Source organism: Anolis sagrei, chromosome 4 (assembly GCF_037176765.1).
Source record: "Anolis sagrei isolate rAnoSag1 chromosome 4, rAnoSag1.mat, whole genome shotgun sequence".
NCBI classification, from domain to species: domain Eukaryota; kingdom Metazoa; phylum Chordata; class Lepidosauria; order Squamata; family Dactyloidae; genus Anolis; species Anolis sagrei.
Window position 1 is genome coordinate 117,030,413 of NC_090024.1, and position 16,820 is coordinate 117,047,232.

The window sequence follows — 16,820 nt, forward strand, 5'->3', positions numbered from 1 at the left end:
ACATCTTCATAACTGCTTATTTCTATCAGGCACTCAAAAGCCAACTCTCCTCTTCACACACGGATTCCTAACTGTCATTTTCAAACTCCCTCACTCTAACTGCCTCTTTCAGAACCTTGGCTCCGCCCCTATGGAATGTTCAGCTCTGCTCTCCCCAACTGTCATTTTGGCCTAGCAGCCTTTTCAAATCCTGGGCCTACACTAATCTGCATATGACCAATCGGCTTCATATATGCAAATGAATCCTATCTCTGCTGTTGCCACCCTGTCTGTGCCTATTCTTCCCTATCTGCCATATGTAAACATAGAGCTGTACACCAAAACTTTAACATAGAGTAGCAATTTCGCTACAATCTGAGATGGCTGTGGGGACTCGCCCCTGGGTAATTCTGGTTGGTCCTAGAATTATCCAGGGATGAGTCCTCACAGGTCCAATACCCGATCAGACTCGAGCCTTTTAGGAAAGCCTGGATCTAATGGCGTATCTAATTAATTCAGAACAAAGCAGGTAAACTTTGCTTTGTCCTAAATTAATTCATTTTTACCAGGGGCATCATTTACTGACAGGTCCCGGGATATGGGCTAGTCTGGATGGACCCTCCATTAGAGGCTTCGTCAGCCAAGGTCTGTTTGTGTTGATAACTATTAGGTTTCTGCTTTTTTGCTTTGTTTTCTTCTTTTGTTTAAAGGATAAAGTTGTCATTGTCTCACGGCTTCCCTTTACAACACCACAATGTAACTGTTGTACCCCTCCCAGACCCCCCCCCCCAATAAAAATGAGATAGCCAATCCATACATAGATGGAGATGTTCTAACAAACCAGGTCTAGAGTGAGGAATGGATCTGCCACCAATCTTCAACTTTTAAAACGGTATGATAGTGGGCCATTATTGAACAAGGAGTTTTTGTATCTACTGGATTTAACCACTGCAAATTAGTGTTTTCTTTGAGTTACATTTTGATAAAATGCACAAATTTCTTCTGAGATATTGTTTTTTTTAAAAAAAATGTTAATATTTTTAGATAACTCTGAATATGAGAGAAAGTGAAACATGTCTTCCCACCCCAAGTTACAAACATGATGTTTTACAGGTATATGCCCCCGGTGGCGCAGTGGGTTAAAGCCCTGTGCTGGCAGGACAGAAGACCAGCAGGTCACAGGTTCAAATCTGGGGAGAGGCAGATGAGCTCCCTCTATCAGCTCCAGTTACTCATGCGGGGATATGAGAAAAGCCTCCCACAAGGATGATAAAACATCAAAATCATTCTCTCACAACAGGATGCTCCTGACACAACAAAAAAAAGGTATATACAAAATTGTAATGGGAATAGGAATGAATGTAATCCAATCCAGCTCATGTAAGAGTCATGGCTGTACATTTGTAGCTCTTTTTATAATGGGGGGGGGGGGGCAGGAGAGGGAGGTAAGTGTTACATAAGAGAAGAGCAGTGAGATTAAATGCCATTCTTTTTTCCTTCCTAAACAGTAGGTGCATGGGAATTCAGCTTTTTAAGAGGCATGATCACACACAACCCTTCCCATTCAATCAGGATAGGGAATATCCAATGGAGCATCTGTTTGCATGCATAATTATCCCTGCAGCTAGAAATATATAGAGAAAAGTCTGCTTTCATGAAAATATAGTCCCTGACTGGAGTAGAACAGTTGTGTGTGATGACTCAATTTCTTTAGACATCTGGACCATTTCCTCTCTTAATAATTCACTTTTCACTTTTTATTTATTGTGTGCCTCATCCTTTCAAATGGAAATTGGTTAAAATTCCAAAAAAGAAAAATGTGACCAAGACAAATATAAGCAATAATAAATATACTTCTAAAACCAACTTTATATCAGCAGTATTTAGAGATCCACAGACCACTTCTCCAGATGCCTTTTGCAACTGAAACTTTTTAAATGTTGTAAAGAAAACAGTAAAATACCGAACCAAATGGATGTTGTGAAGAAAAAGAAGCTGTCCTCTAGTAGTCCTCAACCTCCCTTATGAGACCATTATCAGATGAAAAAAGGACCTTCCCAGAAATTATGAAATCATTGGGAATTTCATATGAAAATATATTATTAGGCAGATTAGTTTAGTTTAGCAGTGCAGGCCAACACAGGTCCCCCCAATCATTTGCACACTATGAAAACATAAAGATCATATTGTCAGCCCTTGGCATCCATTAAGGTTTGGTTCCAGGACCACTCCCCACCCCTACACCTGTGAATAACAAAATCCATGAATGCCCAAATCCTATTATATACAATAATATAGTACAATGGTGTCTCTTATATGAAGTGGCAAAATAAAGGATTGAGGATTTTAAAAAGTATTTTCAAACAATGAATTGTTGAACCCATGGACACAGAATCTGTGAATACGGAAGGCCACTGTATGCAGTTCTTCACAGTTATTCTGTTCCTTCATCATAAATAAATACACATTTATGAACTGATTTTGATCATCTTGATATTTACAATGCACTGACATTATTGTACCGGCAGGGGCAGCTCATCCATTACGCGAAGTAAGCGGTCGCAGAACACTTTTTTTTGCCAGGGGCACAGAGGCGCCTCTGTAAATGCCCCTTGATCGCCACTTGAGGAGCGCCCCCTCAGCTCACAACAGCCCTAGCAGTCCGGGGGGAGCCTCAGCTTTCTTGCCTCGCTGCCAGACGATCCTCTTCACAAAGGAGCCGGGCCCTTGAACCTTGCCTAGCCCCTCTCGTTCCTGCTCCACCCGGCCACCGGGTGCACGAGCAGAGCCGGTGCTCAATCATTCTTCGTGTTCGATCCCTTCCCCATGACCGGCTCCCTTTCCCGATCCCCCAGCGCTCCACCCGCCTCCTCTCCTCTCCCCAATCCACGGGTGGGCCAAGGGGCAGAGCCACCATGCCTGGCCCACTTCAGGTCCGGAGGCGTGTCTGAAGACCCCAGCGTGCGCACCAAAAGTTGCCTCTTCTCCTGACTTTCTCTTCAGCCATTGGGACCAAATGCGGCAAGTGTAGTTACTGGGATGTATAGTTCACCTACAATCAAAGAACATTCTGACCTCCACCAATGATGGAATTGAACCAAATATGGCATACAGAACTCCCCCGACAAACAGAAAATATATAAAAATGATTGGTTGGGGGGGGGGGGCAAAAATACTGTTTGCTTATTGTTGAATATTACCTAGGGCCGCCTCTGTGTACCGGTCACCTTGTTTTGAAAATCAGGCCTTCTCCACCAATCTGGCATAGTGTGAAATAATTTTTGCACTCAGACAAAATATGCTAACATTCAAGCTTTGGTGCTATTTAAATTATACATGGAATCAGCAACATCAAGAAAGCCACAGTGGTAAATGTATTTGAATGTATTTGTATTTGCATGGAAAAAACGTTAAAGAAATCAAAATGACATCCAAGCCTTGAAATCATAGCTCTCAATGTTTGTATTTTGATCCTGCATGTTCAATAACATGAATACTAGATTAGGGTTGCCATAGATTAGGGAGGACATCCAACCCCAAATTGGGAAAGAAGTCGTCCAGGAATACCTGGCCGCTCTTAATGAGTTCAAGTCCCCAGGGCCAGATCAACTACACCCCAGAGTATTGAAGGAACTAGCGGAAGTCATTTCGGAACCATTGGCAACCATCTTTGAGAGTTCTTGGAGAACGGGAGAAGTTCCAGCAGATTGGAGGAGGGCCAATGTGGTCCCAATCTTCAAGAAGGGAAAAAAGGACGACCCAAACAACTACCGTCCGGTCAGCCTCACGTCGATACCGGGCAAGATTCTGGAAAAGATTGTTAAGGAAGTGGTCTGCAAACACTTAGAAACAAATGCAGTCATCGCTAATAGTCAACATGGATTTATCAAAAACAAGTCATGCCAGACTAATCTGATCTCTTTCTTCGATAGAGCTACAAGCTGGGTAGATGCGGGGAATGCCGTGGATGTAGCGTACCTGGATTTCAGTAAGGCCTTCGACAAGGTCCCCCATGACCTTCTGGCAAGGAAACTAGTCCAATGTGGTCTAGGCAAAACTACGGTGAGGTGGATCTGTAATTGGTTAAGTGGACGAACACAGAGAGTGCTCACTAATGCTTCCTCTTCATCTTGGAAAGAAGTGACGAGCGGAGTGCCGCAGGGCTCCGTCCTGGGCCCGGTCCTGTTCAACATCTTTATTAATGACTTAGATGAAGGGCTAGAAGGCATGATCATCAAGTTTGCAGACGACACCAAATTGGGAGGGATAGCCAATAGTCCAGAGGACAGGAGCAGAATTCAAAACGATCTTGACAGATTAGAGAGATGGGCCAAAACTAACAAAATGAAGTTCAACAGTGACAAATGCAAGATACTCCACTTTGGCAGAAAAAATGAAATGCAAAGATACAGAATGGGGGACGCCTGGCTCGAGAGCAGTACGTGTGAAAAAGATCTTGGAGTCCTCGTGGACAACAAGTTAAACATGAGCCAACAATGTGATGTGGCGGCAAAAAAAGCCAATGGGATTTTGGCCTGCATCAATAGAAGCATAGTGTCTAGATCTAAGGAAGTAATGCTACCCCTCTATTCTGCTTTGGTTAGACCACATCTGGAATATTGTGTCCAATTCTGGGCACCACAATTCAAGAGAGATGTTGACAAGCTGGAAAGTGTCCAGAGGAGGGCGACTAAAATGATCAAGGGTCTGGAGAACAAGCCCTATGAGGAGCGGCTTAGGGAACTGGGCATGTTTAGCCTGAAGAAGAGAAGGCTGAGAGGAGATATGATAGCCATGTATAAATATGTGAGAGGAAGCCACAGGGAGGAGGGAGCAAGCTTGTTTTCTGCTTCCTTGGAGACTAGGACGCGGAACAATGGCTTCAAGCTACAAGAGAGGAGATTCCATCTGAACATTAGGAAGAACTTCCTGACTGTGAGAGCCGTTCAGCAGTGGAACTCTCTGCCCCGGAGTGTGGTGGAGGCTCCTTCTTTGGAAGCTTTTAAGCAGAGGCTGGATGGCCATTTGTCAGGGGTGATTTGAATGCAATATTCCTGCTTCTTGGCAGGGGGTTGGACTGGATGGCCCATGAGGTCTCTTCCAACTCTATGATTCTATGATTCTATGATTCTATGATCTCAGGTTTTTTTTCCTTTTACAGTTTCTTAATCTTCACCAGCTATGTGGCAAGCAGTGTTGGGGTTCAGCCTGAGTTTGAACTTGAACCTGATTCTCTGTTTGTTCCTCCTGATGCTAATGAAAGTATATTTACTGATGCTAATGGAAATGTACCTTTTGATGCCAATGCTCCTGAAATTAGTGAGGAAGAAACTGCTGTAGGTTTGGAAAATGCCAATGTTCCTGAAATTAGTGAGGAAGGAACTTCTGTAGATTTGGAAAATGAAAGTACCAGTGTTCATGAGAATGTTTCAGAGGGAGACCTTGAACTTTCCCTCCCTTCTGCACCTGTTAACTTTAATGACAACAGAAGGGGCCAAATTTGGGGAGACAGAAGTAAATCAGTCAGTTTGCGTCGATCCTCCCGAATTCAAGAATTAAAAACATTGGCTTCAAAAAAGAAGGGCGGTTCACGGAACCAATTCTTGAATTTTAATTGCCTTACGCCGGGCTGACTGTCTCAGTTCAGGCATCGTTTCAGAATTGATGAAGACCTTGGCAGTTCTCCCGGTTCCCTGGCCATAGTTTGGGAAGATTTCTAGGATATCAAGTACGGTTAGTGGATTGCTAACAGGTTCCAGTATTTCACAGTGAGGCTTTGATTTTGCTTTGTCCATTTAAATTCATGTTTACTGATTTTGCTGTGGCTTTTGACTTGCATTTTTCCTTTATTTTGTAACCATTTTTCTTCAATAAAAAAGGATTGTTTTTCACAGCCAAGTGTGGTGGATAGTTATCTTAGGGCCTCGTTCCCTGCTCTGGATTGCAACAAGCAGGTACAAGTAGATTCTCTCTTTGTCAGGAATAATTGTACCTTTTGCCTTTGTTCGGTGCAGAAATTTCAGCTCAGTTTCAATAAGTATGAAAATGTCTTCATGCTGATATAAAGAAGATGAGATTTGGAAAAAAAGTGGGAGAATACGAATCTAACAGATTTCTCCATTTATATATGGACAATGCAGTAATATAATCAGCATAGCAAGATGGAGACATTTAGAAGACCCAAAACATTTATTATATTCCAATATTATGCTCATGCAAAAAATAACAGTTTTCCTTCCATCTGGTGCTTGTTCCCCTATGGTATCTTTTTAAAAAATATATACATCAAAGACCTTACAATATGGGAGGATTTTCATTCAAGTTGGTGATATTTCTGAAGTTCATTTTTTAACAGAGGAGTTGAAGTCTTCAAAGCTTTTTCTTTCTTCTGTAGTTTGGTCAGCAGAATCTTGCCACAGGCCACCCGCCACGTCTATTCATGTTGTAAACTTATTAGGCACTTCTTGACAACTCTAAAGCAAAGAGTTGAAATATAAAAATGTTTCCTTTTTTGTTGTGTTTCTGGGCATTTTAAAGATATATCAGAAAGTTGAAAAAGGAGTTTTGACCTTATTGCCTTCTGTTGCTCACGTTTCAGAAAAAAATTATTATATTTTAAAAACAAAACATACAGACAGGTAAGAAATATTATTAAAAATAAACAACCCATGAGACAGACAGTGTGATGACTCAACTGGAAAGATAGCGCAGCCCCAAAGTTTACCCAAGTGTTCTTTAGGTAAGCTCAGTCTGGAAGTAGGCAGGCACGTAGTGAGTAGTGGATCATTTTAAATTGGTTTTTAAAAGGTATTTTAAAAATCTGTTCTTATCCAGGGATATTCTGCCTTGCTGGTATTGGTGGCTAGTAATTTCCCTTTCTGTAGGGTGGTGAATATTTTATAGGGTTGAAAACTTTATTGCATGAAACCATTATTCCACTATAGTCATGCTGTCACTGACAGTGTATGCATATTGTGGTAGGTATCTTCTATATTGGAACCCCCGGGGGTGCAGTGGGTTAAAGCGCTGAGCTGCTGAGCTTGTCACATGTTCGAATCCGGGGAGTGGCGTGAGCTTCCGCTGTCAGCCCCAGCTTCTGCCAACCTAGCAGTTTGAAAACATGCAAATGTGAGTATCATATCATCATATATTTAATTACTTATTAATCACCCTCTATCCGAGAATGCTCTAGGTGATTTACAGCTAAATTGTAAAAGGTAAATTATAAAAGATATTGAGTAGATCAATAGGTACCGCTCCGGCATGAAGGTAACGGCGCTCCATGCAGTCATGCCAGCCACATGACCTTGGAGGTATCTACGGACAATGCCGGCTCTTCAACTTAGAAATGGAGATGGGCACCACACCCCAGAGTCAGACACAACTGGACTTAATGTCAGGGGGAAAACTTTACCTTTACCTATCTTCTATATCACATATTTCTTCATTCATGCAGTTGCAAAGATTTGAAAATCAATGGTTCCACAACTGCACTTCTTCAATCCTTTAACCCTGCCTTCCTACACTACTGTTTTCAATTTTTAATTTTCATTTTAAAGCAATTTTGCAGCTTTGAAAAATAGCAACAAAAAGGTAAATACAACTATAAAATAGAATTAACAGAAAACAGACAACTTTGGGATGTTGAAGGGGTAAAAGGGTTGGGGAGGAACAGAATTCTACTCCTTGGTGTTACTTTACTGCTGACAAGCTGGCAGATAAGTGAAAGGGACACCAAGGTAGGTGATGGGAATGCTCAAGATTGAGAGCTACTCAGATGGGTTTTACCTGCCAATAGCTAGGAGTCAAATAATCATGGAAAGGAAACAGAGTGGCAGCATCATGTGGGAGGGACTGTCAACTTTTGGGAATGTTGACATTGCCTTCTTTTGAGGTTGAGTGTGACTTGCCCAAGATCAAACAGTGAGTTACCATGGTCAAGCCAAGATTTTAACCCTGGTCAACTCTGGTCTCCAGAGTCCTAGTCCAACACCCAAGCAACCTTGTCATGTTATACAGAATAATAGCTTTGTTGTGTTTGTTGTTGTTCATCATGTAAATGAGATCAAACAAGCGAAGCAACTCTTTCAAGGATTTATTTATTTATGTATTCCTTCATCCATTCGCTTTATGAAAAGGAGGAAAAACACCCTAAACCACACCATAAAACACTTCATTATCATAGGGAAGAAAGACCTACCAAATTTCTATAGCAAAGGAGGAGATAAACTTCTAACATTGTTAACTTGAACATAAAAAAGGGATAAAAAATAAAAAAATCAACATTTATGTTTCAAATCCCACAAAGGGGAAAAAGCAGCTTCCAAAATATTCCATTTGCAGCTGACTCATAAATCATAAAGAAAATACTTACACAATAAAAGAATGGACATCAATATATATAGATTTTGATTCATACCTGCACTGAGCTTGACAGATCAGTAGTAGAATTTTAATTCAATTCCCCAAAGGTCTATTTTTTTCTGAGTATTTCAGAGGTGAGGGGGAGGGTGGAGATGAAAGGAAAAGAGAAGAAAGCATGTTATTCTTTATTACAGATTTCACAATTTATGGGGAGCAATTCAGTATGACAGTGATACGGTTTTATTAAGAGGCTTATATTATATATTTCTGGCTGATGGCCCATAAAAAAAGAACTTTTCCCCAAATTTCTGGGTATAGGATATTATCAGAGACAGATGTTGTTCTGTCATTGTGGAAGTTTGTAAAATAATATTTATCACTGAGTTATTTATGTGAGGATGGAAATAAAATGAATTTCTCTAATACAATCCCTTGCTTTCCCCTGAAGTTCCATAAAATATGGTACTGTCCTAATGGACAAAAATACTAGACTGGAAGAAATTACAGTTGTGATGAAGAAAATGGAGATGATAGCAGGGTGAAGGGGGAAGGGATAAAAATGATAAATAGAATATGAAGCTAGACAAGTGATGCTGGCTACAGTTAAAGGTCTTCTTTCTCCAGCAACAACCAAGATATTTTTTACCACCACCTCAATCATTTGGAAGAATATTTGGCACTTATGCCAGCAGAATGAAATAAGCTAGTGCAATGAGTGTCTGGCAAAAACAGGTGTAACTCTTCTAGATGATTTTAATCCAAAGAAAGAGCAGGATTATATTATTATTTTAGGGAATCCATCAAAAATAGAAGAGAAATCCAATGCTGACACTGGAAAGGGAGTAGAGTTGTGGCTTGAGTCCTTCCAAGCCCAGTAAAGACGAAAGCCCCCTCTGCAAATTATATGGCAAAATTAACCAACAAGACTCAAATTTAGGTTTGTCTCATTTGTTCTTCATGTGTACTGTATTACAGAATGTGCATATGTATGCTAAGTCTTTACAAGGATCATTGCCTGTATTGGTGCGTGTTGAGGAAGAACACCTGGACAATTAAGCAATTAAGCTTGAGCCACTCCCTGAATGAAATATATCATGAGAAGTTTTCTTGATGTATTCAGGCGATCAGATGATTGAGAAGAGACCGGATGGAACTTCTATACTACAGGACTTGCTGAAGTTCCTGAACCATTTACTACAAGACTCCTTGAACCATTGAGGAAGCAGAGAATGCATGATTTCAATGCATTGGACTTTTGTGTGAGAAATTTTGCTGCAATGGATTAAGTTTATTTTCAAGGCTGGTTATTTTGTAAAGCTGCATATTTACCTCTGACTATTCAAGAGTAAATTTTGTTTTTCCTTTTACTCTGACTCTGTGTGATTCAACAGAGGGCTGGGAAGACTGCTGAGTAGCTTCCACATAGACTGATAAACCACAACATACTGTTCTAGCACTTAGAAATGTTGCCATCTCAAGAATAATAAAAACAGGGTGCAATTCATCCTATGCACACTTACTTTGGAGAGAGTGCAATGAACACAAGTACTTATTGGCTTATAAGAATCTTCATATTTAAGAATTATGGAATAATACTGGATGTGAAAGGTATATCCTCCTGTCATTATCTACAAGTAAGGGCAAATTGCTAACAATGTGTCTGCCATTGTTAAACTTTAAAAACAGTTCTGGATTCCCTGATCCCTCAACTTGCTTAGAGAAGCCCTGAATGGGCTCCAATGTAGCATGAGGAATAGTGGTAGCCATTAATGCAGCTATTTACTAGGGCTGGGCGGTTTCGTTTTGTAATTTCGTAATTCGTTAAAAATTCGTTAATTTTTTTGATAACGAAGCGATATTGAACCATTCAGGAGCATCTTAAAAACGAAATGAATTTTTCAATTCGTTTCGTAATTGCTTCGTATTTGTTTTGTATTCGTTTTGTATTTGTTTCGAAATCGTTTAGAAATCGTTTCGTTATTATTTCCGCATGTCTGGGGCAAGTTTTATAGCTGTTGTTTGTTTAATCAGTGAAAAAAAATTATAAATATCACACCAACAGTCAACAACAGAGGGAGAGGGAAGCTTCAAAAGTTCCCCCTGTCCCATATGGAGGTTTTTTAGCGTATTGCGCAGTCGCATCCGCCATAAACAAATTGATTCGTATTCGTTTCGTATTGTTTCGTAATTTTACGAAATTTCATAAATATCGAACTTTTTTAAAGAAAGATTTCGGAATTCTTTTAAATATCGAAACGCAAAAAACCCCAAAAAACGAATTGCGTTTAGAAACAAATTTTTCCTTGGTTGCCCAGCCCTACTATTTACAGTGTTTTTATTTATTTATTTATTTATTATTCGAACTTATATGCCGCCACTCCCCTGGGGCTCGGAGCGGCTTACAAGAATGGCTAAAATCTAACACAATTTAAAAACAATGTAAAACAATTTAAAAACAGAAATATCAAACATCAAAGTCCTGTCGAAACATGTATATCTTACAAGCCCTGCAGAAAGCTGATAAGTCCCGCAAGGCACGGACTTCAGGTGGCAGAGTATTCCAGAGTGATGCTGCCATCCTGTAAATGCTCTGCGTCTGGTTGCTGTTAGACGCAAGGTCTTGACACTGGGAATTTCCAATAGATCTTGGTCCTCAATAGCAATGTTCAGGGTTGATGGATAAAAATCAATCCCCTCCCCACCCCAAATAAGATTAAATTGGATCAAGAAGAAATCCTGATGAATGTTGGTTAGGTGCATCTTTTCCTGTATGATTTAGATATCTGGAATATAATGGTTCCATACTGGACAGGTAACCTATGCCAACCCCAATGGTTTCCCATTGCAGATGTTTATTCTCAAACATGGGGGGGGGGGGTGATAAGAATGATGATCAAGGGGGTTGCAGTTGGGTCCTTTTCACCTGCTCAATTTTCATGATTTTTTTATGTTCTCATATGTGTGTGTTAAATTCTCAAACAGAATACTTGAATATAAATTGATTTGATTTACAAACGTAGGGTATCTGGCTCAGTAGTTGAAAAAGTTACCCTTTTTTTTTGGAAAGTCATGTATAATTCCTACACTTCTCATGAAAATATTGCAATGAGCCCTCACATCCTGGTTTGAGATTCACCAGACTCTCAAATAGTACATTAAATCACGACATTCCTGTTCTGTAAACCATTTGTGCTGGTTTACAAAATGTAAATACATTTTGAGGATAGGATCAGTTAATACTGCTGAAAATGAGAAGAGATTTGCTAATGTGGCATCCCATTGTGAAATTCATTACAAATTCAATTTCAGCTAGAGAGACAAGGCTTGTTAGTTCATTCGTACAATGCGCTGCAAAAGCCATTGGCAAATTCTCTACTATACCTCACTCCTCAGCGATTCTTCATAACATAGCTCTTTAGCAAAAGTGCTTAGATCAGTCAAATTGGTGAATCTTTTAAGCACCACATGGGCTTCTGTGGCTTTTCCTGTAGTAAAGCAAGATCATACATTCCTGGAATTAGAAATGACACAGTTCTTTATTGACTGCCGCATATCAACCACGATCAAGGATTGCAGGTTCATATGCTTCTCAGTGTATCACTCCTAGCACATTTTAAACTAGCATTTTGGAAGAGCACAAAAAAGAGCTCTTTTCTCAGATATGCCAGAGTTTCATAAAGAAGCAGTATATGACATGGTGGAACATTAACTTGTGCAATTTCCAATTTACATTCTGAAATTATCTTCCACATGTTTGTTTCCATATCATGTAAAGCATTTTATTCATAAATAGATCAAGCAATTTTAGCAATTTTGTTCCTGATGCCAGATAATATTTGAAAATCACACAGCTTCTAAAGGTTATTTATAATAAAGACATATTCTGTGCATATTTTCTTTACAGGAATAAGCATTTTCTGCATGGAAAATAATGTTGCGACACATAAAATGCTCAACAGAACATTTTCTGTATAGAAAATACTGCGAAATACAATTTTTATGCAGGAAAAAATCCAAACTGTGAAGATTTGTTTCAGTTAAGGATTCTTTTTGTCAGCGTTTCTCAGCACTGAAAAAAAAATGTTTTACATATGTTTTGTGATATTTCTAGATATTATTTCCATCTCTGATGCAAAGTTCTCAGTTTGGACCTCTCCAGTTTTGTGTTTTTAATATGGAAGTTGTTATTAGCTCCATTTGTTTCCTTATTTTATGTAGGGTTGCACTTTGTGATGTTGGGTTTTCTTTCTCACTTCGATGGTGTGTAAGTTCATTTATTTCAAGCTTCATGTTGCAGTGCAGCATAGAGATAACTAATCAATGTTATCATCCTGAGAGACAGTCTGAATATGCAGTTGATCATTAGATGTGCAACTATCAGTAGGCATCAGAGGGGCTATATAAGATGCATGTCACTCTTGAGGGTGGAAAAAGATATTTGTCTTTAGATTTAGAGCTTTGACTTCAAAACCACTCTCCCAGCTGTTATGGAAACATACATGGTTGGTTCTCCCTCTGATCTGCTGGGGATATCACTCTGTGAGTGCTGTGAACTAACCTCATAGGTCTCCCCTCCTGCTCCATAATCAGCTCAAGTTTGGAAAAGTTATGGTTACAGATTACACTATGTAACAAAAATTGAAAGATTTTCTGTTCCTGGCTTGAGAGTGTTTTTTTTCCTATTTAACTGTGCGGAACTAACATTGAAAGTAGTTGTTATACACCGGAAACTTTGTTTTTGTGGCTGCCACATACTATGTTGAATTGGTTGAGACCCTGAAAAACTATAGACAAATGGGCTGCAGGATGTTTTGCAAAAGCCATCTTTTTGCAGTTTAATACACTTTTCCCATGTTTCTATGATAAAACAATTGTTGTTGTTCATTCGTTCAGTCGTCTCTGACTCTTCGTGACCTCATGGACCAGCCCACGCCAGAACTCCCTGTCGGCTGTCACCACTCCCAGCTCCTCCAAGGTCAGTCCAGTCATTTCAAGGATGCCATCCATCCATCTTGCCTCTTCCTTTTACCTTCCACCTTCCCCAGCATAATTGTCTTCTCTAAGCTTTCCTGTCTCCTCATGATGTGGCCAAAGTACTTCAACTTTGTCTCTAGTATCCTTCCCTCCAATGAGCAGTCAGGTTTTATTTCCTGGAGGATGGACCGGTTGGATCTTCTCGTAGTCCAAGGCACTCTCAGCACTTTCCTCCAGCACCACAGCTCAAAAGCATCGATCTTCCTTCGCTCAGCCTTCCTTAAGGTCCAGCTCTCACATCCGTAGGTGACTACAGGGAATACCATGGCTTTGACTAGGCGGATCTTTGTTGCCAGTCTGATGTCTCTACTCTTCACTATTTTATCAAGACTGGACATTGCTCTCCTCCCAAGAAGTAAGCGTCTTCTGATTTCCTGGCTACAGTCTGCAATTAGGACAGGATAAAACAATTAGGAAATGGTATTTATAACCCAGGAACAAAAATGTGTTACGTAGTGTTATAGGTGCTTCCACACTGTACAATTCATGCAGTTTGACACCCATTTAACCACGATGATTCAATACTACAGAATCATGAGGACTATAGTTTTAAAAGATCTTTAGCCTTTTCTGCCACAGAGAGAACCAAACAACAAATTTGAGAACGCCATAACATTGACCTATGGCAGTGAAAATTGTGTCAATTTTCATTATTTCTACAATTTAAATGCACTCTCAAAGTCCTAGACATCCTAAACATTTAGAGTCACTTGACCATCCTTCCTGGGGATTTGAGAGATGCTATTCCAAAGTTCACTTTCCTCACTCCCCCCCCCCCCCGGATTTGTGGCAGTCCTGTAGTTGATAGGTTTAGTTCTCTAATAATAATAATAATAATAATAATAATAATAATAATAATACTTTATTTATATACCACTCTATCTCCCCTAGGGGATTCAGGGCGGTTTCCACAAAAACATAAAACATACAGAGGAGCCATTAAAATATAAACATAACCTAAAAATACAATCATATGCATTGACACAGTCAATTCTACATTGGTTTCAGAGGGAGATAATTTTTAAACACAGAAATTGAAGGGGATACACTGCTGGCCTTGTGCCTCCTAAGAGGGCACATGGGCAGTGAGGCAGGAGGCATTGGGCCTTCTGTCAGCCTTACCAATGGCTGGAGCCCAAGAGAAAGTGCAAAGGGCTGCTTTCTCTGTGCCTACAACAAGGAGGGTGGCGCCAGATTCAGCTGCTGGGAAAAGGCCCTCTTCCCCATCATACTCATCCTGCACCAGGGTCTTGACATGTCACAAGATTTGGGAACAAAGAAGAATGCATTACACTTATGAATGACTTTCTAGAGCATGTGTGGGGAAGCATGAAACACTTCTTGGGTTGAAATTTCTAATAGGGACTCCAACATGCCAGGATTTGAAGGACACATAGATTTGGGAAGAGAGATTGCTATTTTGCATTATTTGCTGTGGGAAGTTGTGCGTCAGCAGGACAAGGATGAAAATTCCTTCCTACAAGTAACAGTATTAAAACTGGGACCCTTACCACATATTCTCACAGACATTTCAAAGGCTACGACAAAGAGCAGCAGTTGAAATGTATGGCAGGTCACAACTCAAATCCTAATGTCAGCCTCTTCTCAGGATTGCAAAAAATGTTTGAGGACCCTGCTGATAATGATATGAAGTGTAAGTCTCCACCAGAAGAAAATTAAGGGTATTTCAAAGGCAACTTGCAGTTGATTCAGCAGTTATTGTCACGGGGTGTGACTTATTGAGACAAGGATGGTGAGACCAACTTGCCCAATGTCTGAAGGTTATCACTGATGGATCTCCAGAATCCCAATGTTGCACAGTGAGATTCCAGCTCCATCATGCTCTTGTACATTTATCTGGAAGCCAGCTTTCAGTCATCTAGGTGGCAAATATCAAGTAGCTTCACAATACTCCCCAGAGTACTCCCCAGGTTAGGAGACCTCTGCATGCAGCAGTAACCCAGCAGGGCAGCTTACAGGCCCTTTCCTTTCAGAATCCTGTTTACCACCTCAACCAACCCCTCAGCCAGTGCCAAAGGTGTCCATGGGCTCCAGCTTGGAGAATCTGAGCATCACCAGTTTCTGAAGTCAAAACAGTGAAGACCTTAACCTCAGTGGACCAAGAAACAGAAGCATGGTGGATTTTGCCAATCGCAGCACATACAGTGAAGACATTTCCCAGCAGGATACCATGTTGGACAAACATATGCCCATTGCTTTACCCCACATGAATAGTACTGGACAGACACAGATTTGCAAAATGGATCTGTCCCATTCACTTCAAAGTACAGAGAGCATGTCACTAGCTTCTGCCACAACTGCAGCAGAGTCCACTCAGAATGGGAATCAGTCCCAGCAGCAGTCATCCACCTCCTGGGAGAGCCCAGTTCCCAAAGTGCAGGCCATCCAACAGGAACAAACACAGCATATTCAGTCACCTGTAGACTCTGCCACAATGTCATCAGTGAAAAGAACAGCTGCCTGGGTCCTAAACAATGGGCAATATGAAGAAGAGGAGGAAGATGGTGAGCAGAAACAAATTAAAACCAAGCATGCAGAAAAGTACAAGCAGGAGATAAAAAAACCTCAAGGATCACCTGAAAGTGTTGGATTATTGGCCAGCTGAATATGAATAACACCTCCTGGTACAGGAGAAGCAAATGCAAAATCTCTTGATGGAGTACCAGTTAAGGTCGGAAGACAGCTAGAAACGTTTCTGAAAGCAGCAGGAAGAAAAGGATAGCCAGCAGGTTAATGGCTGTGGAAGAGGAGCTGAAGGAGGACTACAAAAAGAGGTAGGCAGTCACAGAGATTAAACAGACAATAACTGATGCACAGGGAAGATGGATCTTCTCCCGGGATAGATCCAATACAGGGTGAACAAGATCCTTAGCACACATGAAGGGACACTACAGTATGCAGGCCCGGAATGGCATTGTGAGTGCTTGAGAAGAGCACAAAGGAAGGATATCTATATGCTCTCCATGACTAAAATGAGATGATGTCAACATAAATTACTGCCATCTTTCTTAAAACTCACCCCAAGGCATTTACTCAAACTGTTTCATATTAGCAAATCAATTCCTTTCCATCTAGTGCTCCATAATATCTGTCTCCTGCTGTTTCTCTTTTTGTGTGCTATTTTATTGAATTTTAACATTTTTTAGCAATGTAATGTATACATTCCAAAGCCCAAAATGAACCAAACCCCTCTGTTGTTCTAGTTGATTAATCATCTGCATTAAAACAGTATTTGTTAATTCATTTTCTTTTTTTTTAAATAGAAATTAAAATGTTGGAGAAGGAGAAACACAATTTTTAAAACATCAGGTCCTCTTTCACTTCCAACAGCCTCCCTCACTTGACATGAACAGGGCTATGCTTTGTATATCTCTAAGACCCGTCACAAACTAGGCTCCTGCGGGAGCAAACCTTGACAGCAC

The 16,820-nt window shown here is 40.4% G+C and overlaps 1 pseudogene; it reads left to right on the forward strand.

Annotated features, from left to right (window-relative positions):
• The first annotated feature begins 10,832 nt into the window (after positions 1-10,832).
• On the forward strand, positions 10,833-16,326 carry LOC132773440 (ras GTPase-activating protein nGAP pseudogene; annotated as a pseudogene).
• The last annotated feature ends 494 nt before the right edge of the window (positions 16,327-16,820 follow it).